The sequence below is a fragment of the Oncorhynchus masou genome, chromosome 26 (genome assembly GCF_036934945.1).
Source record: "Oncorhynchus masou masou isolate Uvic2021 chromosome 26, UVic_Omas_1.1, whole genome shotgun sequence".
NCBI lineage: Eukaryota > Metazoa > Chordata > Actinopteri > Salmoniformes > Salmonidae > Oncorhynchus > Oncorhynchus masou.
The window spans coordinates 17,665,987-17,691,986 of record NC_088237.1 but is presented as its reverse complement, the minus strand read 5'-3'; the positions used below and the strand labels follow the sequence as shown (position 1 = coordinate 17,691,986).

At 37.9% G+C, this 26,000-nt stretch overlaps 8 non-coding genes across 8 annotated transcripts; all 8 read left to right on the top strand.

Annotated features, from left to right (window-relative positions):
• Window positions 1–399: 399 nt before the first annotated feature.
• Window positions 400–487, top strand: trnay-gua (transfer RNA tyrosine (anticodon GUA)). Its single transcript is given in 2 exon segments — window positions 400–436; window positions 452–487. It is a non-coding gene; the product is annotated as a tRNA-Tyr (tRNA).
• A 1,581-nt stretch (window positions 488–2,068) lies between these two features.
• Window positions 2,069–2,156, top strand: trnay-gua (transfer RNA tyrosine (anticodon GUA)). The gene is given in 2 exon segments: window positions 2,069–2,105; window positions 2,121–2,156. It is a non-coding gene; the product is annotated as a tRNA-Tyr (tRNA).
• Window positions 2,157–3,736: 1,580 nt separating this feature from the next.
• Window positions 3,737–3,824, top strand: trnay-gua (transfer RNA tyrosine (anticodon GUA)). Its single transcript is given in 2 exon segments — window positions 3,737–3,773; window positions 3,789–3,824. It is a non-coding gene; the product is annotated as a tRNA-Tyr (tRNA).
• Window positions 3,825–4,572: 748 nt separating this feature from the next.
• Window positions 4,573–4,660, top strand: trnay-gua (transfer RNA tyrosine (anticodon GUA)). The gene is given in 2 exon segments: window positions 4,573–4,609; window positions 4,625–4,660. It is a non-coding gene; the product is annotated as a tRNA-Tyr (tRNA).
• Window positions 4,661–7,269: 2,609 nt separating this feature from the next.
• trnay-gua (transfer RNA tyrosine (anticodon GUA)) lies at window positions 7,270–7,357 on the top strand. The gene is given in 2 exon segments: window positions 7,270–7,306; window positions 7,322–7,357. It is a non-coding gene; the product is annotated as a tRNA-Tyr (tRNA).
• A 4,066-nt stretch (window positions 7,358–11,423) lies between these two features.
• trnay-gua (transfer RNA tyrosine (anticodon GUA)) lies at window positions 11,424–11,511 on the top strand. The gene is given in 2 exon segments: window positions 11,424–11,460; window positions 11,476–11,511. It is a non-coding gene; the product is annotated as a tRNA-Tyr (tRNA).
• A 12,870-nt stretch (window positions 11,512–24,381) lies between these two features.
• On the top strand, window positions 24,382–24,469 carry trnay-gua (transfer RNA tyrosine (anticodon GUA)). Its single transcript is given in 2 exon segments — window positions 24,382–24,418; window positions 24,434–24,469. It is a non-coding gene; the product is annotated as a tRNA-Tyr (tRNA).
• A 730-nt stretch (window positions 24,470–25,199) lies between these two features.
• Window positions 25,200–25,287, top strand: trnay-gua (transfer RNA tyrosine (anticodon GUA)). The gene is given in 2 exon segments: window positions 25,200–25,236; window positions 25,252–25,287. It is a non-coding gene; the product is annotated as a tRNA-Tyr (tRNA).
• The last annotated feature ends 713 nt before the right edge of the window (window positions 25,288–26,000 follow it).

Genomic DNA, 26,000 nt, shown 5'->3' with positions numbered 1-26,000 from the left:
CAATTAAAGTTCTGGTTTCAATTGATTATATAGGTACTGATTAATTGAATGACCAGAGTCAAATTCATAAGAGACCAAATGGAAGCAACCGGCCGAAACGGGAAGGACTACCAGAATTTGGAGAGGCTTGTTTTTTGTCAGTTGCTTAACGTTTTGCTACCTTGTGCACTAACGAATACGATCCTGCTTTTTCTGAATACGTATATTTCCCTTCGATAGCTCAGTTGTAAGACCGGAGGACTGTAGATGCTAAATACTGAAATCAAATGGAAGCAACCGGCCGAAACGGGGAAGGACTACCAGAATTTGGAGAGGCTTGTTTTTTTGTCAGTTGCTAAACGTTTTGCTACCTTGTGCACTAATGAATACGATTCTGCTTTTTCTGAATAAGTACATCTCCCTTCGATAGCTCAGTTGGTAGAGCGGAGGACTGTAGAGGCTAAATGCTGAAATCCTTAGGTCGCTGGTTCAAATCCGGCTCGAAGGAAAATATTTTCGTCGGCCCATGTCATATCAATTCCAAGTTCTTTCGTTAAATGCTTACTCGCAAACTCTCCTCAACAATGCATTACAATATCAATCTAAAATCAAATGCCAAGTGCAAAAATAACAATACAAAGTAATAAAACTCCTTGTGAGATGTATACAATAGAATAAATATTATGATTTATAAAATAATATATGTTCAATTATGATGACTGTTGTATAAGTAGTAAAGTGAGATGTAACTTGGTATAGCAGTTTAAATAGAGTAATAATTACTAGTAACAGCAGTGGTGACCTTGTGTGCGTGTGTGTCATGTATACCAAATAACAAATAAGTTGTTCTAAGATTCAATTAAAGTTCTGGTTTCAATTGATTATATAGTTACTGATTAATTGAATGACCAGAGTCAAATTCATAAGAGACCAAATGGAAGCAACCGGCCGAAACGGGGAAGGACTACCAGAATTTGGAGAGGCTTGTTTTTTGTCAGTTGCTAAACGTTTTGCTACCTTGTGCACTAACAAATACGATCCTGCTTTTTCTGAATACGTATATTTCCCTTCGATAGCTCAGTTGTAAGACCGGAGGACTGTAGATGCTAAATACTGAAATCAAATGGAAGCAACCGGCCGAAACGGGAAGGACTACCAGAATTTGGAGAGGCTTGTTTTTTGTCAGTTGCTAAACGTTTTGCTACCTTGTGCACTAACGAATACGATTCTGCTTTTTACTGAAGACATACATCTCCCTTCGATAGCTCAGTTGGTGGACCGGAGGACTGTAGAGGCTAAATGCTGAAATCCTTAGGTCGCTGGTTCAAATCCGGCTCAAAGGAAAATATTTTTGTCGGCCCATGTCATATCAATTCCAAGTTCTTTCGTTAAATGCTTACTCGCAAACTCTCCTCAACAATGCATTACAATATCAATCTAAAATCAAATGCCAAGTGCAAAAATAACAATACAAAGTAATAAAACTCCTTGTGAGATGTATACATTAGAATAAATAGTATGATTTATAAAATAATATATGTCCAATTATGATGACTGTTGTATAAGTAGTAAAGTGAGATGTAACTTGGTATAGCAGTTTAAATAGAGTAATAATTACTAGTAACAGCAGTGGTGACCTTGTGTGCGTGTGTGTCATGTATACCAAATAACAAATAAGTTGTTCTAAGATTCAATTAAAGTTCTGGTTTCAATTGATTATATAGGTACTGATTAATTGAATGACCAGAGTCAAATTCATAGAGACCAAATGGAAGCAACCGGCCGAAACGGGAAGGACTACCAGAATTTGGAGAGGCTTGTTTTTTGTCAGTTGCTTAACGTTTTGCTACCTTGTGCACTAACGAATACGATCCTGCTTTTTCTGAATACGTATATTTCCCTTCGATAGCTCAGTTGTAAGACCGGAGGACTGTAGATGCTAAATACTGAAATCAAATGGAAGCAACCGGCCGAAACGGGGAAGGACTACCAGAATTTGGAGAGGCTTGTTTTTTTGTCAGTTGCTAAACGTTTTGCTACCTTGTGCACTAATGAATACGATTCTGCTTTTTCTGAATACGTACATCTCCCTTCGATAGCTCAGTTGGTAGAGCGGAGGACTGTAGAGGCTAAATGCTGAAATCCTTAGGTCGCTGGTTCAAATCCGGCTCGAAGGAAAATATTTTTGTCGGCCCATGTCATATCAATTCCAAGTTCTTTCGTTAAATGCTTACTCGCAAACTCTCCTCAACAATGCATTACAATATCAATCTAAAATCAAATGCCAAGTGCAAAAATAACAATACAAAGTAATAAAACTCCTTGTGAGATGTATACAATAGAATAAATATTATGATTTATAAAATAATATATGTCCAATTATGATGACTGTTGTATAAGTAGTAAAGTGAGATGTAACTTGGTATAGCAGTTTAAATAGAGTAATAATTACTAGTAACAGCAGTGGTGACCTTGTGTGCGTGTGTGTCATGTATACCAAATAACAAATAAGTTGTTCTAAGATTCAATTAAAGTTCTGGTTTCAATTGATTATATAGGTACTGATTAATTGAATGACCAGAGTCAAATTCATAAGAGACCAAATGGAAGCAACCGGCCGAAACGGGAAGGACTACCAGAATTTGGAGAGGCTTGTTTTTTGTCAGTTGCTAAACGTTTTGCTACCTTGTGCACTAACGAATACGATCCTGCTTTTTCTGAATACGTATATTTCCCTTCGATAGCTCAGTTGTAAGACCGGAGGACTGTAGATGCTAAATACTGAAATCAAATGGAAGCAACCGGCCGAAACGGGGAAGGACTACCAGAATTTGGAGAGGCTTGTTTTTTGTCAGTTGCTAAAAGTTTTGCTACCTTGTGCACTAACGAATACGATTCTGCTTTTTACGAAGACATACAGCTCCCTTCGATAGCTCAGTTGGTGAAGCGGAGGACTGTAGAGGCTAAATGCTGAAATCCTTATGTTGCTGGTTCAAATCCGTCTCGAAGGAAAATATTTTCGTCGGCCCATGTCATATCAATTCCAAGTTCTTTCGTTAAATGCTTACTCGCAAACTCTCCTCAACAATGCATTACAATATCAATCTAAAATCAAATGCCAAGTGCAAAAATAACAATACAAAGTAATAAAACTCCTTGTGAGATGTATACAATAGAATAAATATTATGATTTATAAAATAATATATGTCCAATTATGATGACTGTTGTATAAGTAGTAAAGTGAGATGTAACTTGGTATAGCAGTTTAAATAGAGTAATAATTACTAGTAACAGCAGTGGTGACCTTGTGTGCGTGTGTGTCATGTATACCAAATAACAAATAAGTTGTTCTAAGATTCAATTAAAGTTCTGGTTTCAATTGATTATATAGGTACTGATTAATTGAATGACCAGAGTCAAATTCATTAGAGACCAAATGGAAGCAACCGGCCGAAACGGGAAGGACTACCAGAATTTGGAGAGGCTTGTTTTTTGTCAGTTGCTTAACGTTTTGCTACCTTGTGCACTAACGAATACGATCCTGCTTTTTCTGAATACGTATATTTCCCTTCGATAGCTCAGTTGTAAGACCGGAGGACTGTAGATGCTAAATACTGAAATCAAATGGAAGCAACCGGCCGAAACGGGAAGGACTACCAGAATTTGGAGAGGCTTGTTTTTTTGTCAGTTGCTAAACGTTTTGCTACCTTGTGCACTAATGAATACGATTCTGCTTTTTCTGAATAAGTACATCTCCCTTCGATAGCTCAGTTGGTAGAGCGGAGGACTGTAGAGGCTAAATGCTGAAATCCTTAGGTCGCTGGTTCAAATCCGGCTCGAAGGAAAATATTTTTGTCGGCCCATGTCATATCAATTCCAAGTTCTTTCGTTAAATGCTTACTCGCAAACTCTCCTCAACAATGCATTACAATATCAATCTAAAATCAAATGCCAAGTGCAAAAATAACAATACAAAGTAATAAAACTCCTTGTGAGATGTATACAATAGAATAAATATTATGATTTATAAAATAATATATGTCCAATTATGATGACTGTTGTATAAGTAGTAAAGTGAGATGTAACTTGGTATAGCAGTTTAAATAGAGTAATAATTACTAGTAACAGCAGTGGTGACCTTGTGTGCGTGTGTGTCATGTATACCAAATAACAAATAAGTTGTTCTAAGATTCAATTAAAGTTCTGGTTTCAATTGATTATATAGGTACTGATTAATTGAATGACCAGAGTCAAATTCATTAGAGACCAAATGGAAGCAACCGGCCGAAACGGGGAAGGACTACCAGAATTTGGAGAGGCTTGTTTTTTGTCAGTTGCTAAACGTTTTGCTACCTTGTGCACTAACGAATACGATCCTGCTTTTTCTGAATACGTATATTTCCCTTCGATAGCTCAGTTGTAAGACCGGAGGACTGTAGATGCTAAATACTGAAATCAAATGGAAGCAACCGGCCGAAACGGGGAAGGACTACCAGAATTTGGAGAGGCTTGTTTTTTTGTCAGTTGCTAAACGTTTTGCTACCTTGTGCACTAATGAATACGATTCTGCTTTTTCTGAATACGTACATCTCCCTTCGATAGCTCAGTTGGTAGAGCGGAGGACTGTAGAGGCTAAATGCTGAAATCCTTAGGTCGCTGGTTCAAATCCGGCTCGAAGGAAAATATTTTTGTCGGCCCATGTCATATCAATTCCAAGTTCTTTCGTTAAATGCTTACTCGCAAACTCTCCTCAACAATGCATTACAATATCAATCTAAAATCAAATGCCAAGTGCAAAAATAACAATACAAAGTAATAAAACTCCTTGTGAGATGTATACAATAGAATAAATATTATGATTTATAAAATAATATATGTCCAATTATGATGACTGTTGTATAAGTAGTAAAGTGAGATGTAACTTGGTATAGCAGTTTAAATAGAGTAATAATTACTAGTAACAGCAGTGGTGACCTTGTGTGCGTGTGTGTCATGTATACCAAATAACAAATAAGTTGTTCTAAGATTCAATTAAAGTTCTGGTTTCAATTGATTATATAGGTACTGATTAATTGAATGACCAGAGTCAAATTCATAAGAGACCAAATGGAAGCAACCGGCCGAAACGGGGAAGGACTACCAGAATTTGGAGAGGCTTGTTTTTTGTCAGTTGCTAAACGTTTTGCTACCTTGTGCACTAACGAATACGATCCTGCTTTTTCTGAATACGTATATTTCCCTTCGATAGCTCAGTTGTAAGACCGGAGGACTGTAGATGCTAAATACTGAAATCAAATGGAAGCAACCGGCCGAAACGGGAAGGACTACCAGAATTTGGAGAGGCTTGTTTTTTGTCAGTTGCTAAAAGTTTTGCTACCTTGTGCACTAACGAATACGATTCTGCTTTTTACGAAGACATACAGCTCCCTTCGATAGCTCAGTTGGTGAAGCGGAGGACTGTAGAGGCTAAATGCTGAAATCCTTAGGTCGCTGGTTCAAATCCGCTCAAGGAAAATATTTTTGTCGGCCCATGTCATATCAATTCCAAGTTCTTTCGTTAAATGCTTACTCGCAAACTCTCCTCAACAATGCATTACAATATCAATCTAAAATCAAATGCCAAGTGCAAAAATAACAATACAAAGTAATAAAACTCCTTGTGAGATGTATACAATAGAATAAATATTATGATTTATAAAATAATATATGTCCAATTATGATGACTGTTGTATAAGTAGTAAAGTGAGATGTAACTTGGTATAGCAGTTTAAATAGAGTAATAATTACTAGTAACAGCAGTGGTGACCTTGTGTGCGTGTGTGTCATGTATACCAAATAACAAATAAGTTGTTCTAAGATTCAATTAAAGTTCTGGTTTCAATTGATTATATAGGTACTGATTAATTGAATGACCAGAGTCAAATTCATAAGAGACCAAATGGAAGCAACCGGCCGAAACGGGAAGGACTACCAGAATTTGGAGAGGCTTGTTTTTTGTCAGTTGCTAAACGTTTTGCTACCTTGTGCACTAACGAATACGATCCTGCTTTTTCTGAATACGTATATTTCCCTTCGATAGCTCAGTTGTAAGACCGGAGGACTGTAGATGCTAAATACTGAAATCAAATGGAAGCAACCGGCCGAAACGGGAAGGACTACCAGAATTTGGAGAGGCTTGTTTTTTTGTCAGTTGCTAAACGTTTTGCTACCTTGTGCACTAAAATCAATTGAATACGATCCTGCTTTTTCTGAATACATATATCTCCATTCGATAGCTCAGTTGGTAGAGCGGAGGACTGTAGAGGCCAAATACTGAAATCAAATGGAAGCAACCGGCCGAAACGGGGAAGGACTACCAGAATTTGGAGAGGCTTGTTTTTTTGTCAGTTGCTAAACGTTTTGCTACCTTGTGCACTAATGAATACGATCCTGCTTTTTCTGAATACGTACATCTCCCTTCGATAGCTCAGTTGGTGGAGCGGAGGACTGTAGAGGCTAAATGCTGAAATCCTTATGTTGCTGGTTCAAATCCGTCTCGAAGGAAAATATTTTCGTCGGCCCATGTCATATCAATTCCAAGTTCTTTCGTTAAATGCTTACTCGCAAACTCTCCTCAACAATGCATTACAATATCAATCTAAAATCAAATGCCAAGTGCAAAAACAACAATACAAAGTAATAAAACGCCTTGTGAGATGTATACAATAGAATAAATATTATGATTTATAAAATAATATATGTCCAATTATGATGACTGTTGTATAAGTAGTAAAGTGAGATGTAACTTGGTATAGCAGTTTAAATAGAGTAATAATTACTAGTAACAGCAGTGGTGACCTTGTGTGCGTGTGTGTCATGTATACCAAATAACAAATAAGTTGTTCTAAGATTCAATTAAAGTTCTGGTTTCAATTGATTATATAGGTACTGATTAATTGAATGACCAGAGTCAAATTCATAAGAGACCAAATGGAAGCAACCGGCCGAAACGGGAAGGACTACCAGAATTTGGAGAGGCTTGTTTTTTGTCAGTTGCTAAACGTTTTGCTACCTTGTGCACTAACGAATACGATCCTGCTTTTTCTGAATACGTATATTTCCCTTCGATAGCTCAGTTGTAAGACCGGAGGACTGTAGATGCTAAATACTGAAATCAAATGGAAGCAACCGGCCGAAACGGGGAAGGACTACCAGAATTTGGAGAGGCTTGTTTTTTTGTCAGTTGCTAAACGTTTTGCTACCTTGTGCACTAATGAATACGATTCTGCTTTTTCTGAATAAGACATCTCCCTTCGATAGCTCAGTTGGTAGAGCGGAGGACTGTAGAGGCTAAATGCTGAAATCCTTAGGTCGCTGGTTCAAATCCGGCTCGAAGGAAAATATTTTTGTCGGCCCATGTCATATCAATTCCAAGTTCTTTCGTTAAATGCTTACTCGCAAACTCTCCTCAACAATGCATTACAATATCAATCTAAAATCAAATGCCAAGTGCAAAAATAACAATACAAAGTAATAAAACTCCTTGTGAGATGTATACAATAGAATAAATATTATGATTTATAAAATAATATATGTCCAATTATGATGACTGTTGTATAAGTAGTAAAGTGAGATGTAACTTGGTATAGCAGTTTAAATAGAGTAATAATTACTAGTAACAGCAGTGGTGACCTTGTGTGCGTGTGTGTCATGTATACCAAATAACAAATAAGTTGTTCTAAGATTCAATTAAAGTTCTGGTTTCAATTGATTATATAGGTACTGATTAATTGAATGACCAGAGTCAAATTCATAAGAGACCAAATGGAAGCAACCGGCCGAAACGGGGAAGGACTACCAGAATTTGGAGAGGCTTGTTTTTTGTCAGTTGCTAAACGTTTTGCTACCTTGTGCACTAACGAATACGATCCTGCTTTTTCTGAATACGTATATTTCCCTTCGATAGCTCAGTTGTAAGACCGGAGGACTGTAGATGCTAAATACTGAAATCAAATGGAAGCAACCGGCCGAAACGGGGAAGGACTACCAGAATTTGGAGAGGCTTGTTTTTTTGTCAGTTGCTAAAAGTTTTGCTACCTTGTGCACTAACGAATACGATTCTGCTTTTTACGAATACGTACATCTCCCTTCGAAAGCTCATTTGGTAGAGCGGAGGACTGTAGAGGCTAAATGCTGATATCCTTAGGTCGCTGGTTCAAATCCGGCTCGAAGGAAAATATTTTTGTCGGCCCATGTCATATCAATTCCAAGTTCTTTCGTTAAATGCTTACTCGCAAACTCTCCTCAACAATGCATTACAATATCAATCTAAAATCAAATGCCAAGTGCAAAAATAACAATACAAAGTAATAAAACTCCTTGTGAGATGTATACAATAGAATAAATATTATGATTTATAAAATAATATATGTCCAATTATGATGACTGTTGTATAAGTAGTAAAGTGAGATGTAACTTGGTATAGCAGTTTAAATAGAGTAATAATTACTAGTAACAGCAGTGGTGACCTTGTGTGCGTGTGTGTCATGTATACCAAATAACAAATAAGTTGTTCTAAGATTCAATTAAAGTTCTGGTTTCAATTGATTATATAGGTACTGATTAATTGAATGACCAGAGTCAAATTCATAAGAGACCAAATGGAAGCAACCGGCCGAAACGGGGAAGGACTACCAGAATTTGGAGAGGCTTGTTTTTTGTCAGTTGCTAAACGTTTTGCTACCTTGTGCACTAACGAATACGATCCTGCTTTTTCTGAATACGTATATTTCCCTTCGATAGCTCAGTTGTAAGACCGGAGGACTGTAGATGCTAAATACTGAAATCAAATGGAAGCAACCGGCCGAAACGGGAAGGACTACCAGAATTTGGAGAGGCTTGTTTTTTGTCAGTTGCTAAAAGTTTTGCTACCTTGTGCACTAACGAATACGATTCTGCTTTTTCTGAATACATACATCTCCCTTCGATAGCTCAGTTGGTGAGCGGAGGACTGTAGAGGCTAAATGCTGAAATCCTTAGGTCGCTGGTTCAAATCCGGCTCGAAGGAAAATATTTTTGTCGGCCCATGTCATATCAATTCCAAGTTCTTTCGTTAAATGCTTACTCGCAAACTCTCCTCAACAATGCATTACAATATCAATCTAAAATCAAATGCCAAGTGCAAAAATAACAATACAAAGTAATAAAACTCCTTGTGAGATGTATACAATAGAATAAATATTATGATTTATAAAATAATATATGTCCAATTATGATGACTGTTGTATAAGTAGTAAAGTGAGATGTAACTTGGTATAGCAGTTTAAATAGAGTAATAATTACTAGTAACAGCAGTGGTGACCTTGTGTGCGTGTGTGTCATGTATACCAAATAACAAATAAGTTGTTCTAAGATTCAATTAAAGTTCTGGTTTCAATTGATTATATAGGTACTGATTAATTGAATGACCAGAGTCAAATTCATTAGAGACCAAATGGAAGCAACCGGCCGAAACGGGGAAGGACTACCAGAATTTGGAGAGGCTTGTTTTTTGTCAGTTGCTAAACGTTTTGCTACCTTGTGCACTAACGAATACGATCCTGCTTTTTCTGAATACGTATATTTCCCTTCGATAGCTCAGTTGTAAGACCGGAGGACTGTAGATGCTAAATACTGAAATCAAATGGAAGCAACCGGCCGAAACGGGGAAGGACTACCAGAATTTGGAGAGGCTTGTTTTTTGTCAGTTGCTAAACGTTTTGCTACCTTGTGCACTAATGAATACGATTCTGCTTTTTCTGAATACATACATCTCCCTTCGATAGCTCAGTTGGTAAGAGCGGAGGACTGTAGAGGCTAAATGCTGAAATCCTTAAAATCCGGAAGGAAAATATTTTTGTCGGCCCATGTCATATCAATTCCAAGTTCTTTCGTTAAATGCTTACTAAACTCTCCTCAACAATGCATTACAATATCAATCTAAAATCAAATGCCAAGTGCAAAAATAACAATACAAAGTAATAAAACTCCTTGTGAGATGTATACAATAGAATAAATATTATGATTTATAAAATAATATATGTCCAATTATGATGACTGTTGTATAAGTAGTAAAGTGAGATGTAACTTGGTATAGCAGTTTAAATAGAGTAATAATTACTAGTAACAGCAGTGGTGACCTTGTGTGCGTGTGTGTCATGTATACCAAATAACAAATAAGTTGTTCTAAGATTCAATTAAAGTTCTGGTTTCAATTGATTATATAGGTACTGATTAATTGAATGACCAGAGTCAAATTCATGAAGACCAAATGGAAGCAACCGGCCGAAACGGGAAGGACTACCAGAATTTGGAGAGGCTTGTTTTTTGTCAGTTGCTAAACGTTTTGCTACCTTGTGCACTAACGAATACGATCCTGCTTTTTCTGAATACGTATATTTCCCTTCGATAGCTCAGTTGTAAGACCGGAGGACTGTAGATGGTAAATACTGAAATCAAATGGAAGCAACCGGCCGAAACGGGAAGGACTACCAGAATTTGGAGAGGCTTGTTTTTTTGTCAGTTGCTAAAAGTTTTGCTACCTTGTGCACTAACGAATACGATTCTGCTTTTTACGAATACGTACATCTCCCTTCGATAGCTCAGTTGGTGGAGCGGAGGACTGTAGAGGCTAAATGCTGAAATCCTTAGGTCGCTGGTTCAAATCCGGCTCGAAGGAAAATATTTTTGTCGGCCCATGTCATATCAATTCCAAGTTCTTTCGTTAAATGCTTACTCGCAAACTCTCCTCAACAATGCATTACAATATCAATCTAAAATCAAATGCCAAGTGCAAAAATAACAATACAAAGTAATAAAACTCCTTGTGAGATGTATACAATAGAATAAATATTATGATTTATAAAATAATATATGTCCAATTATGATGACTGTTGTATAAGTAGTAAAGTGAGATGTAACTTGGTATAGCAGTTTAAATAGAGTAATAATTACTAGTAACAGCAGTGGTGACCTTGTGTGCGTGTGTGTCATGTATACCAAATAACAAATAAGTTGTTCTAAGATTCAATTAAAGTTCTGGTTTCAATTGATTATATAGGTACTGATTAATTGAATGACCAGAGTCAAATTCATAAGAGACCAAATGGAAGCAACCGGCCGAAACGGGGAAGGACTACCAGAATTTGGAGAGGCTTGTTTTTTGTCAGTTGCTTAACGTTTTGCTACCTTGTGCACTAACGAATACGATCCTGCTTTTTCTGAATACGTATATTTCCCTTCGATAGCTCAGTTGTAAGACCGGAGGACTGTAGATGCTAAATACTGAAATCAAATGGAAGCAACCGGCCGAAACGGGAAGGACTACCAGAATTTGGAGAGGCTTGTTTTTTTGTCAGTTGCTAAACGTTTTGCTACCTTGTGCACTAACGAATACGATTCTGCTTTTTCTGAATACGTACATTTCCCTTCGATAGCTCAGTTGGTAGAGCGGAGGACTGTAGAGGCTAAATGCTGAAATCCTTAGGTCGCTGGTTCAAATCCGGCTCGAAGGAAAATATTTTTGTCGGCCCATGTCATATCAATTCCAAGTTCTTTCGTTAAATGCTTACTCGCAAACTCTCCTCAACAATGCATTACAATATCAATCTAAAATCAAATGCCAAGTGCAAAAATAACAATACAAAGTAATAAAACTCCTTGTGAGATGTATACAATAGAATAAATATTATGATTTATAAAATAATATATGTCCAATTATGATGACTGTTGTATAAGTAGTAAAGTGAGATGTAACTTGGTATAGCAGTTTAAATAGAGTAATAATTACTAGTAACAGCAGTGGTGACCTTGTGTGCGTGTGTGTCATGTATACCAAATAACAAATAAGTTGTTCTAAGATTCAATTAAAGTTCTGGTTTCAATTGATTATATAGGTACTGATTAATTGAATGACCAGAGTCAAATTCATTAGAGACCAAATGGAAGCAACCGGCCGAAACGGGAAGGACTACCAGAATTTGGAGAGGCTTGTTTTTTGTCAGTTGCTAAACGTTTTGCTACCTTGTGCACTAACGAATACGATCCTGCTTTTTCTGAATACGTATATTTCCCTTCGATAGCTCAGTTGTAAGACCGGAGGACTGTAGATGCTAAATACTGAAATCAAATGGAAGCAACCGGCCGAAACGGGGAAGGACTACCAGAATTTGGAGAGGCTTGTTATTTGTCAGTTGCTAAAAGTTTTGCTACCTTGTGCACTAACGAATACGATTCTGCTTTTTCTGAATACATACATCTCCCTTCGATAGCTCAGTTGGTGAAGCGGAGGACTGTAGAGGCTAAATGCTGAAATCCTTAGGTCGCTGGTTCAAATCCTGCTCGAAGGAAAATATTTTTGTCGGCCCATGTCATATCAATTCCAAGTTCTTTCGTTAAATGCTTACTCGCAAACTCTCCTCAACAATGCATTACAATATCAATCTAAAATCAAATGCCAAGTGCAAAAATAACAATACAAAGTAATAAAACTCCTTGTGAGATGTATACAATAGAATAAATATTATGATTTATAAAATAATATATGTCCAATTATGATGACTGTTGTATAAGTAGTAAAGTGAGATGTAACTTGGTATAGCAGTTTAAATAGAGTAATAATTACTAGTAACAGCAGTGGTGACCTTGTGTGCGTGTGTGTCATGTATACCAAATAACAAATAAGTTGTTCTAAGATTCAATTAAAGTTCTGGTTTCAATTGATTATATAGGTACTGATTAATTGAATGACCAGAGTCAAATTCATTAGAGACCAAATGGAAGCAACCGGCCGAAACGGGGAAGGACTACCAGAATTTGGAGAGGCTTGTCTTTTGTCAGTTGCTAAACGTTTTGCTACCTTGTGCACTAACGAATACGATCCTGCTTTTTCTGAATACATATATCTCCATTCGATAGCTCAGTTGGTAGAGCGGAGGACTGTAGAGGCCAAATACTGAAATCAAATGGAAGCAACCGGCCGAAACGGGGAAGGACTACCAGAATTTGGAGAGGCTTGTTTTTTTGTCAGTTGCTAAACGTTTTGCTACCTTGTGCACTAACGAATACGATTCTGCTTTTTCTGAATAAGTACATCTCCCTTCGATAGCTCAGTTGGTGGAGCGGAGGACTGTAGAGGCTAAATGCTGAAACTTAGGTCGCTGGTTCAAATCCGGAAGGAAAATATTTTTGTCGGCCCATGTCATATCAATTCCAAGTTCTTTCGTTAAATGCTTACTCGCAAACTCTCCTCAACAATGCATTACAATATCAATCTAAAATCAAATGCCAAGTGCAAAAATAACAATACAAAGTAATAAAACTTTGTGAGATGTATACAATAGAATAAATATTATGATTTATAAAATAATATATGTCCAATTATGATGACTGTTGTATAAGTAGTAAAGTGAGATGTAACTTGGTATAGCAGTTTAAATAGAGTAATAATTACTAGTAACAGCAGTGGTGACCTTGTGTGCGTGTGTGTCATGTATACCAAATAACAAATAAGTTGTTCTAAGATTCAATTAAAGTTCTGGTTTCAATTGATTATATAGGTACTGATTAATTGAATGACCAGAGTCAAATTCATTAAGACCAAATGGAAGCAACCGGCCGAAACGGGAAGGACTACCAGAATTTGGAGAGGCTTGTTTTTTGTCAGTTGCTAAACGTTTTGCTACCTTGTGCACTAACGAATACGATCCTGCTTTTTCTGAATACGTATATTTCCCTTCGATAGCTCAGTTGTAAGACCGGAGGACTGTAGATGCTAAATACTGAAATCAAATGGAAGCAACCGGCCGAAACGGGGAAGGACTACCAGAATTCGGAGAGGCTTGTTTTTTGTCAGTTGCTAAACGTTTTGCTACCTTGTGCACTAATGAATACGATTCTGCTTTTTCTGAATACGTACATCTCCCTTCGATAGCTCAGTTGGTAGAGCGGAGGACTGTAGAGGCTAAATGCTGAAATCCTTAGGTCGCTGGTTAAAATCCGGCTCGAAGGAAAATATTTTTGTCGGCCCATGTCATATCAATTCCAAGTTCTTTCGTTAAATGCTTACTCGCAAACTCTCCTCAACAATGCATTACAATATCAATCTAAAATCAAATGCCAAGTGCAAAAATAACAATACAAAGTAATAAAACTCCTTGTGAGATGTATACAATAGAATAAATATTATGATTTATAAAATAATATATGTCCAATTATGATGACTGTTGTATAAGTAGTAAAGTGAGATGTAACTTGGTATAGCAGTTTAAATAGAGTAATAATTACTAGTAACAGCAGTGGTGACCTTGTGTGCGTGTGTGTCATGTATACCAAATAACAAATAAGTTGTTCTAAGATTCAATTAAAGTTCTGGTTTCAATTGATTATATAGGTACTGATTAATTGAATGACCAGAGTCAAATTCATAAGAGACCAAATGGAAGCAACCGGCCGAAACGGGGAAGGACTACCAGAATTTGGAGAGGCTTGTTTTTTGTCAGTTGCTAAACGTTTTGCTACCTTGTGCACTAACGAATACGATCCTGCTTTTTCTGAATACGTATATTTCCCTTCGATAGCTCAGTTGTAAGACCGGAGGACTGTAGATGCTAAATACTGAAATCAAATGGAAGCAACCGGCCGAAACGGGAAGGACTACCAGAATTTGGAGAGGCTTGTTTTTGTCAGTTGCTACAAGTTTTGCTACCTTGTGCACTAACGAATACGATTCTGCTTTTTACGAAGACATACAGCTCCCTTCGATAGCTCAGTTGGTGGAGCGGAGGACTGTAGAGGCTAAATGCTGAAATCCTTAGGTCGCTGGTTCAAATCCGGCTCGAAGGAAAATATTTTTGTCGGCCCATGTCATATCAATTCCAAGTTCTTTCGTTAAATGCTTACTCGCAAACTCTCCTCAACAATGCATTACAATATCAATCTAAAATCAAATGCCAAGTGCAAAAATAACAATACAAAGTAATAAAACTCCTTGTGAGATGTATACAATAGAATAAATAGTATGATTTATAAAATAATATATGTCCAATTATGATGACTGTTGTATAAGTAGTAAAGTGAGATGTAACTTGGTATAGCAGTTTAAATAGAGTAATAATTACTAGTAACAGCAGTGGTGACCTTGTGTGCGTGTGTGTCATGTATACCAAATAACAAATAAGTTGTTCTAAGATTCAATTAAAGTTCTGGTTTCAATTGATTATATAGGTACTGATTAATTGAATGACCAGAGTCAAATTCATAAGAGACCAAATGGAAGCAACCGGCCGAAACGGGAAGGACTACCAGAATTTGGAGAGGCTTGTTTTTTGTCAGTTGCTAAACGTTTTGCTACCTTGTGCACTAACGAATACGATCCTGCTTTTTCTGAATACGTATATTTCCCTTCGATAGCTCAGTTGGTAAGACCGGAGGACTGTAGATGCTAAATACTGAAATCAAATGGAAGCAACCGGCCGAAACGGGGAAGGACTACCAGAATTTGGAGAGGCTTGTTTTTTGTCAGTTGCTAAACGTTTTGCTACCTTGTGCACTAACGAATACGATTCTGCTTTTTCTGAATACGTACATCTCCCTTCGATAGCTCAGTTGGTAGAGCGGAGGACTGTAGAGGCTAAATGCTGAAATCAAAGGTCGCTGGTTCAAATCCGGCTCGAAGGAAAATATTTTTGTCAGCCCATGTCATATCAATTCCAAGTTCTTTCGTTAAATGCTTACTCGCAAACTCTCCTCAACAATGCATTACAATATCAATCTAAAATCAAATGCCAAGTGCAAAAATAACAATACAAAGTAATAAAACTCCTTGTGAGATGTATACAATAGAATAAATATTATGATTTATAAAATAATATATGTCCAATTATGATGACTGTTGTATAAGTAGTAAAGTGAGATGTAACTTGGTATAGCAGTTTAAATAGAGTAATAATTACTAGTAACAGCAGTGGTGACCTTGTGTGCGTGTGTGTCATGTATACCAAATAACAAATAAGTTGTTCTAAGATTCAATTAAAGTTCTGGTTTCAATTGATTATATAGGTACTGATTAATTGAATGACCAGAGTCAAATTCATAAGAGACCAAATGGAAGCAACCGGCCGAAACGGGAAGGACTACCAGAATTTGGAGAGGCTTGTTTTTTTGTCAGTTGCTAAAAGTTTTGCTACCTTGTGCACTAATGAATACGATTCTGCTTTTTCTGAATACGTATATTTCCCTTCGATAGCTCAGTTGTAAGACCGGAGGACTGTAGATGCTAAATACTGAAATCAAATGGAAGCAACCGGCCGAAACGGGGAAGGACTACCAGAATTTGGAGAGGCTTGTTTTTTGTCAGTTGCTAAAAGTTTTGCTACCTTGTGCACTAACGAATACGATTCTGCTTTTTACGAAGACATACAGCTCCCTTCGATAGCTCAGTTGGTGGAGCGGAGGACTGTAGAGGCTAAATGCTGAAATCCTTAGGTCGCTGGTTCAAATCCGGCTCGAAGGAAAATATTTTTGTCGGCCCATGTCATATCAATTCCAAGTTCTTTCGTTAAATGCTTACTCGCAAACTCTCCTCAACAATGCATTACAATATCAATCTAAAATCAAATGCCAAGTGCAAAAATAACAATACAAAGTAATAAAACTCCTTGTGAGATGTATACAATAGAATAAATATTATGATTTATAAAATAATATATGTCCAATTATGATGACTGTTGTATAAGTAGTAAAGTGAGATGTAACTTGGTATAGCAGTTTAAATAGAGTAATAATTACTAGTAACAGCAGTGGTGACCTTGTGTGCGTGTGTGTCATGTATACCAAATAACAAATAAGTTGTTCTAAGATTCAATTAAAGTTCTGGTTTCAATTGATTATATAGGTACTGATTAATTGAATGACCAAGTCAAATTCATTAGAGACCAAATGGAAGCAACCGAAACGGGAAGGACTACCAGAATTTGGAGAGGCTTGTTTTTTGTCAGTTGCTAAACGTTTTGCTACCTTGTGCACTAACGAATACGATCCTGCTTTTTCTGAACGTATATTTCCCTTCGATAGCTCAGTTGTAAGACCGGAGGACTGTAGAGGCTAAATACTGAAATCAAATGGAAGCAACCGGCCGAAACGGGGAAGGACTACCAGAATTTGGAGAGGCTTGTTTTTTGTCAGTTGCTAAACGTTTTGCTACCTTGTGCACTAACGAATACGATCCTGCTTTTTCTGAATACGTATATTTCCCTTCGATAGCTCAGTTGTAAGACCGGAGGACTGTAGATGCTAAATACTGAAATCAAATGGAAGCAACCGGCCGAAACGGGGAAGGACTACCAGAATTTGGAGAGGCTTGTTTTTTGTCAGTTGCTACAAGTTTTGCTACCTTGTACACTAACGAATACGATTCTGCTTTTTACGAAGACATACAGCTCCCTTCGATAGCTCAGTTGGTGGAGCGGAGGACTGTAGAGGCTAAATACTGAAATCAAATGGAAGCAACCGGCCGAAACGGGGAAGGACTACCAGAATTTGGAGAGGCTTGTTTTTTGTCAGTTGCTAAACGTTTTGCTACCTTGTGCACTAACGAATACGATCCTGCTTTTTCTGAATAATATATTTCCCTTCGATAGCTCAGTTGTAAGACCGGAGGACTGTAGATGCTAAATACTGAAATCAAATGGAAGCAACCGGCCGAAACGGGAAGGACTACCAGAATTTGGAGAGGCTTGTTTTTGTCAGTTGCTAATTTTGCTACCTTGCACTAACAAACGATCTGCTTTTTACGAAGACATACAGCTCCCTTCGATAGTTCAATAGGACTCAAATGCTGAAATCCTTATGCCAAATCCGTGCGAAAAAAAAATTTGTCGGCCCATGTCATATCAATTCCAAGTTCTTTTCGTTATCTGCATAAATGCTTACTCGCTAACTCTCCTCAACAATGCATTACAATATCAATCTAAAATCAAATGCCAAGTCCAAAAATACCAAATAACAAATAAGTTGTTCTAAGATTCAATTAAAGTTCTGTTTTCAATTGATTATATAGGTACTGATTAATTGAATGACCAGAGTCAAATTCATTAGAGACCAAATGGAAGCAACCGGCCGAAACGGGGAAGGTCTACCAGAATTTGGAGAGGCTTGCTTTTTGTCAGTTGCAAAATGTTTTGCTACTTTGTGCACTAACGAATACGATCCTGCTTTTTCTGAATACGTACATCTCCCTTCGATAGCTCAGTTGGTAGAGCGGAGGACTGTAGAGGCTAAATGCTGAAATCAAATGGAAGCAACCGGTTCTAAGGGGACTACCAGAATTAAAGGCTTGTCTTTTTGTCAGTTGCTAAACGTTTTGCTACCTTGTGCACTAACGAATACGATTCTGCTTTTTACGAAGACATACAGCTCCCTTCGATAGCTCAGTTGGTGGAGCGGAGGACTGTAGAGGCTAAATACTGAAATCAAATGAAAGCAACCGGCCGAAACGGGGAAGGACTACCAGAATTTGGAGAGGCTTGTTTTTTTGTCAGTTGCTAAACGTTTTGCTACCTTGTGCACTAATGAATACGATTCTGCTTTTTCTGAATACGTATATTTCCCTTCGATAGCTCAGTTGTAAGACCGGAGGACTGTAGATGCTAAATACTGAAATCAAATGGAAGCAACCGGCCGAAACGAAGAAGGACTACCAGAATTTGGAGAGGCTTGTTTTTTGTCAGTTGCTAAAAGTTTTGCTACCTTGTGCACTAACGAATACATTCTGCTTTTTACGAAGACATACAGCTTCCTTCGATAGCTCAGTTGGTGGAGCCGAGGACTGTAGAGGCTAAATGCTGAAATCATTAGGTCGCTGGTTCAAATCTGTCTCGAAGGAAAATATTTTTGTCAGCCCATGTCATATCAATTCCAAGTTCTTTCGTTAAATGCTTACTCGCAAACTCTCCTCAACAATGCATTACAATATCAATCTAAAATCAAATGCCAAGTGCAAAAATAACAATACAAAGTAATAAAACTCCTTGTGAGATGTATACAATAGAATAAATATTATGATTTATAAAATAATATATGTCCAATTATGATGACTGTTGTATAAGTAGTAAAGTGAGATGTAACTTGGTATAGCAGTTTAAATAGAGTAATAATTACTAGTAACAGCAGTGGTGACCTTGTGTGCGTGTGTGTCATGTATACCAAATAACAAATAAGTTGTTCTAAGATTCAATTAAAGTTCTGGTTTCAATTGATTATATAGGTACTGATTAATTGAATGACCAGAGTCAAATTCATAAGAGACCAAATGGAAGCAACCGGCCGAAACGGGAAGGACTACCAGAATTTGGAGAGGCTTGTTTTTTGTCAGTTGCTAAACGTTTTGCTACCTTGTGCACTAACGAATACGATCCTGCTTTTTCTGAATACGTATATTTCCCTTCGATAGCTCAGTTGTAAGACCGGAGGACTGTAGATGCTAAATACTGAAATCAAATGGAAGCAACCGGCCGAAACGGGAAGGACTACCAGAATTTGGAGAGGCTTGTTTTTTGTCAGTTGCTAAAGTTTTGCTACCTTGTGCACTAACGAATACGATTCTGCTTTTTCTGAATACATATAGCTCCCTTCGATAGCTCAGTTGGTGGAGCGGAGGACTGTAGAGGCTAAATACTGAAATCAAATGGAAGCAACCGGCCGAAACGGGAAGGACTACCAGAATTTGGAGAGGCTTGTTTTTTGTCAGTTGCTAAACGTTTTGCTACCTTGTACACTAACGAATACGATTCTGCTTTTTCTGAATACATACAGCTCCCTTCGATAGCTCAGTTGGTGGAGCGGAGGACTGTAGAGGCTAAATACTGAAATCAAATGGAAGCAACCGGCCGAAACGGGGAAGGACTACCAGAATTTGGAGAGGCTTGTTTTTTGTCAGTTGCTAAACGTTTTGCTACCTTGTGCACTAACGAATACGATCCTGCTTTTTCTGAATACGTATATTTCCCTTCGATAGCTCAGTTGTAAGACCGGAGGACTGTAGATGCTAAATACTGAAATCAAATGGAAGCAACCGGTTCAAACGGGGAAGGACTACCAGAATTTGGAGAGGCTTGTTTTTTGTCAGTTGCTACAAGTTTTGCTACCTTGTACACTAACGAATACGATTCTGCTTTTTACGAAGACATACAGCTCCCTTCGATAGCTCAGTTGGTGGAGCGGAGGACTGTAGAGGCTAAATACTGAAATCAAATGGAAGCAACCGGCCGAAACGGGGAAGGACTACCAGAATTCGGAGAGGCTTGTTTTTTTGTCAGTTGCTAAACGTTTTGCTACCTTGTGCACTAACGAATACGATCCTGCTTTTTCTGAATACGTATATTTCCCTTCGATAGCTCAGTTGTAAGACCGGAGGACTGTAGATGCTAAATACTGAAATCAAATGGAAGCAACCGGCCGAAACGGGGAAGGACTACCAGAATTTGGAGAGGCTTGTTTTTTGTCAGTTGCTACAAGTTTTGCTACCTTGTACACTAACGAATACGATTCTGCTTTTTACGAAGACATACAGCTCCCTTCGATAGTTCAGTTGGTGGAGCGGAGGACTGTAGAGGCTAAATGCTGAAATCCTTAGGTCGCTGGTTCAAATCCGTCTCGAAGGAAAAAAAATTTGTCGGCCCATGTCATATCAATTCCAAGTTCTTTCGTTATCTGCATAAATGCTTACTCGCTAACTCTCCTCAACAATGCATTACAATATCAATCTAAAATCAAATGCCAAGTCCAAAAATACCAAATAACAAATAAGTTGTTCTAAGATTCAATTAAAGTTCTGTTTTCAATTGATTATATAGGTACTGATTAATTGAATGACCAGAGTCAAATTCATTAGAGACCAAATGGAAGCAACCGGCCGAAACGGGGAAGGTCTACCAGAATTTGGAGAGGCTTGCTTTTTGTCAGTTGCAAAATGTTTTGCTACTTTGTGCACTAACGAATACGATTATGATTTATAAAATAATATGTCCTGCTTTTTCTGAATACGTACATCTCCCTTCGATAGCTCAGTTGGTAGAGCGGAGGACTGTAGAGGCTAAATGCTGAAATCAAATGGAAGCAACCGGCCAAAACGGGAGGGGACTACCAGAATTTGGAGAGGCTTGTCTTTTTGTCAGTTGCTAAACGTTTTGCTACCTTGTGCACTAACGAATACGATTCTGCTTTTTACGAAGACATACAGCTCCCTTCGATAGCTCAGTTGGTGGAGCGGAGGACTGTAGAGGCTAAATACTGAAATCAAATGGAAGCAACCGGCCGAAACGGGGAAGGACTACCAGAATTTGGAGAGGCTTGTTTTTTTGTCAGTTGCTAAACGTTTTGCTACCTTGTGCACTAATGAATACGATTCTGCTTTTTCTGAATACGTATATTTCCCTTCGATAGCTCAGTTGTAAGACCGGAGGACTGTAGATGCTAAATACTGAAATCAAATGGAAGCAACCGGCCGAAACGAAGAAGGACTACCAGAATTTGGAGAGGCTTGTTTTTTGTCAGTTGCTAAAAGTTTTGCTACCTTGTGCACTAACGAATACATTCTGCTTTTTACGAAGACATACAGCTTCCTTCGATAGCTCAGTTGGTGGAGCCCAGGACTGTAGAGACTAAATGCTGAAATCATTAGGTCGCTGGTTCAAATCTGTCTCGAAGGAAAATATTTTTGTCAGCCCATGTCATATCAATTCCAAGTTCTTTCGTTAAATGCTTACTCGCAAACTCTCCTCAACAATGCATTACAATATCAATCTAAAATCAAATGCCAAGTGCAAAAATAACAATACAAAGTAATAAAACTCCTTGTGAGATGTATACAATAGAATAAATATTATGATTTATAAAATAATATATGTCCAATTATGATGACTGTTGTATAAGTAGTAAAGTGAGATGTAACTTGGTATAGCAGTTTAAATAGAGTAATAATTACTAGTAACAGCAGTGGTGACCTTGTGTGCGTGTGTGTCATGTATACCAAATAACAAATAAGTTGTTCTAAGATTCAATTAAAGTTCTGGTTTCAATTGATTATATAGGTACTGATTAATTGAATGACCAGAGTCAAATTCATAAGAGACCAAATGGAAGCAACCGGCCGAAACGGGGAAGGACTACCAGAATTTGGAGAGGCTTGTTTTTTGTCAGTTGCTAAACGTTTTGCTACCTTGTGCACTAACGAATACGATCCTGCTTTTTCTGAATACGTATATTTCCCTTCGATAGCTCAGTTGTAAGACCGGAGGACTGTAGATGCTAAATACTGAAATCAAATGGAAGCAACCGGCCGAAACGGGGAAGGACTACCAGAATTTGGAGAGGCTTGTTTTTTGTCAGTTGCTAAACGTTTTGCTACCTTGTACACTAACGAATACGATTCTGCTTTTTACGAAGACATACAGCTCCCTTCGATAGCTCAGTTGGTGGAGCGGAGGACTGTAGAGGCTAAATACTGAAATCAAATGGAAGCAACCGGCCGAAACGGGGAAGGACTACCAGAATTTGGAGAGGCTTGTTTTTGTCAGTTGCTAAACGTTTTGCTACCTTGTACACTAACGAATACGATTCTGCTTTTTCTGAATACATACAGCTCCCTTCGATAGCTCAGTTGGTGGAGCGGAGGACTGTAGAGGCTAAATACTGAAATCAAATGGAAGCAACCGGCCGAAACGGGGAAGGACTACCAGAATTTGGAGAGGCTTGTTTTTTGTCAGTTGCTAAACGTTTTGCTACCTTGTGCACTAACGAATACGATCCTGCTTTTTCTGAATACGTATATTTCCCTTCGATAGCTCAGTTGTAAGACCGGAGGACTGTAGATGCTAAATACTGAAATCAAATGGAAGCAACCGGCCGAAACGGGAAGGACTACCAGAATTTGGAGAGGCTTGTTTTTTGTCAGTTGCTAAACGTTTTGCTACCTTGTGCACTAACGAATACGATTCTGCTTTTTACGAATACATACAGCTCCCTTCGATAGCTCAGTTGGTAGAGCGGAGGACTGTAGAGGCTAAATGCTGAAATCCTTAGGTCGCTGGTTCAAATCCTGCTCGAAGGAAAATATTTTTGTCGGCCCATGTCATATCAATTCCAAGTTCTTTCATTAAATGCTTACTCGCAAACTCTCCTCAACAATGCATTACAATATCAATCTAAAATCAAATGCCAAGTGCAAAAATAACAATACAAAGTAATAAAACTCCTTGTGAGATGTATACAATAGAATAAATATTATGATTTATAAAATAATATATGTCCAATTATGATGACTGTTGTATAAGTAGTAAAGTGAGATGTAACTTGGTATAGCAGTTTAAATAGAGTAATAATTACTAGTAACAGCAGTGGTGACCTTGTGTGCGTGTGTGTCATGTATACCAAATAACAAATAAGTTGTTCTAAGATTCAATTAAAGTTCTGGTTTCAATTGATTATATAGGTACTGATTAATTGAATGACCAGAGTCAAATTCATTAGAGACCAAATGGAAGCAACCGGCCGAAACGGGGAAGGACTACCAGAATTTGGAGAGGCTTGTTTTTTGTCAGTTGCTAAACGTTTTGCTACCTTGTGCACTAACGAATACGATCCTGCTTTTTCTGAATACGTATATTTCCCTTCGATAGCTCAGTTGTAAGACCGGAGGACTGTAGATGCTAAATACTGAAATCAAATGGAAGCAACCGGCCGAAACGGGAAGGACTACCAGAATTTGGAGAGGCTTGTTTTTTTGTCAGTTGCTAAACGTTTTGCTACCTTGTGCACTAATGAATACGATTCTGCTTTTTCTGAATATATATTTCCCTTCGATAGCTCAGTTGTAAGACAGGACTGTAGATGCTAAATACTGAAATCAAATGGAAGCAACCGGCCGAAACGGGGAAGGACTACCAGAATTTGGAGAGGCTTGTTTTTGTCAGTTGCTAAACGTTTTGCTACCTTGTGCACTAACGAATACGATCCTGCTTTTTCTGAATACGTATATTTCCCTTCGATAGCTCAGTTGTAAGACCGGAGGACTGTAGATGCTAAATACTGAAATCAAATGGAAGCAACCGGCCGAAACGGGGAAGGACTACCAGAATACCTAAAATTTTGCTACCTTTTGCACTAACGAATACGATCCTGCTTTTTCTGAATACGTGTATTTCCCTTCGATAGCTCAGTTGTAAGACCGGAGGACTGTAGATGCTAAATACTGAAATCAAATGGAAGCAACCGGCCGAAACGGGAAGGACTACCAGAATTTGGAGAGGCTTGTTTTTTGTCAGTTGCTAAACGTTTTGCTACCTTGTGCACTAATGAATACGATTCTGCTTTTTCTGAATACGTACACTCCTTCGATAGCTCAGTTGGTAGAGCGGAGGACTGTAGAGGCTAAATGCTGAAATCCTTAGGTCGCTGGTTCAAATCCGGCTCGAAGGAAAATATTTTTGTCGGCCCATGTCATATCAATTCCAAGTTCTTTCGTTAAATGCTTACTCGCAAACTCTCCTCAACAATGCATTACAATATCAATCTAAAATCAAATGCCAAGTGCAAAAATAACAATACAAAGTAATAAAACTCCTTGTGAGATGTATACAATAGAATAAATATTATGATTTATAAAATAATATATGTCCAATTATGATGACTGTTGTATAAGTAGTAAAGTGAGATGTAACTTGGTATAGCAGTTTAAATAGAGTAATGGTGACCTTGTGTGCGTGTGTGTCATGTATACCAAATAACAAATAAGTTGTTCTAAGATTCAATTAAAGTTCTGGTTTCAATTGATTATATAGGTACTGATTAATTGAATGACCAGAGTCAAATTCATTAGAGACCAAATGGAAGCAACCGGCCGAAACGGGGAAGGAAGCTCTACCAGAATTTGGAGAGGCTTGTTTTTTGTCAGTTGCTAAACGTTTTGCTACCTTGTGCACTAACGAATACGATCCTGCTTTTTCTGAATACGTATATTTCCCTTCGATAGCTCAGTTGTAAGACCGGAGGACTGTAGATGCTAAATACTGAAATCAAATGGAAGCAACCGGCCGAAACGGGAAGGACTACCAGAATTTGGAGAGGCTTGTTTTTGTCAGTTGCTAAACGTTTTGCTACCTTGTGCACTAACGAATACGATTCTGCTTTTTCTGAATATGTACATCTCCCTTCGATAGCTCAGTTGGTAGAGCGGAGGACTGTAGAGGCTAAATGCTGAAATCCTTAGGTCGCTGGTTCAAATCCGGCTCGAAGGAAAATATTTTCGTCGGCCCATGTCATATCAATTCCAAGTTCTTTCGTTATCTGCATAAATGCTTACTCGCTAACTCTCCTCAACAATGCATTACAATATCAATCTAAAATCAAATGCCAAGTCCAAAAATACCAAATAACAAATAAGTTGTTCTAAGATTCAATTAAAGTTCTGGTTTCAATTGATTATATAGGTACTGATTAATTGAATGACCAGAGTCAAATTCATTAGAGACCAAATGGAAGCAACCGGCCGAAATGGGCTTGTTTTTTGTCAGTTGCTTAACGTTTTGCTACCTTGTGCACTAACGAATACGATCCTGCTTTTTCTGAATACGTATATTTCCCTTCGATAGCTCAGTTGGTAGACCGGAGGACTGTAGATGCTAAATACTGAAATCAAATGGAAGCAACCGGCCGAAACTACCAGAATTCGGAGAGGCTTGTTTTTTGTCAGTTGCTAAACGTTTTGCTACCTTGTGCACTAACGAATACGATCCTGCTTTTTCTGAATACGTATATTTCCCTTCGATAGCTCAGTTGTAAGACCGGAGGACTGTAGATGCTAAATACTGAAATCAAATGGAAGCAACCGGCCGAAACGGGGAAGGACTACCAGAATTCGGAGAGGCTTGTTTTTTTGTCAGTTGCTAAACGTTTTGCTACCTTGTGCACTAACGAATACGATCCTGCTTTTTCTGAATATGTACATCTC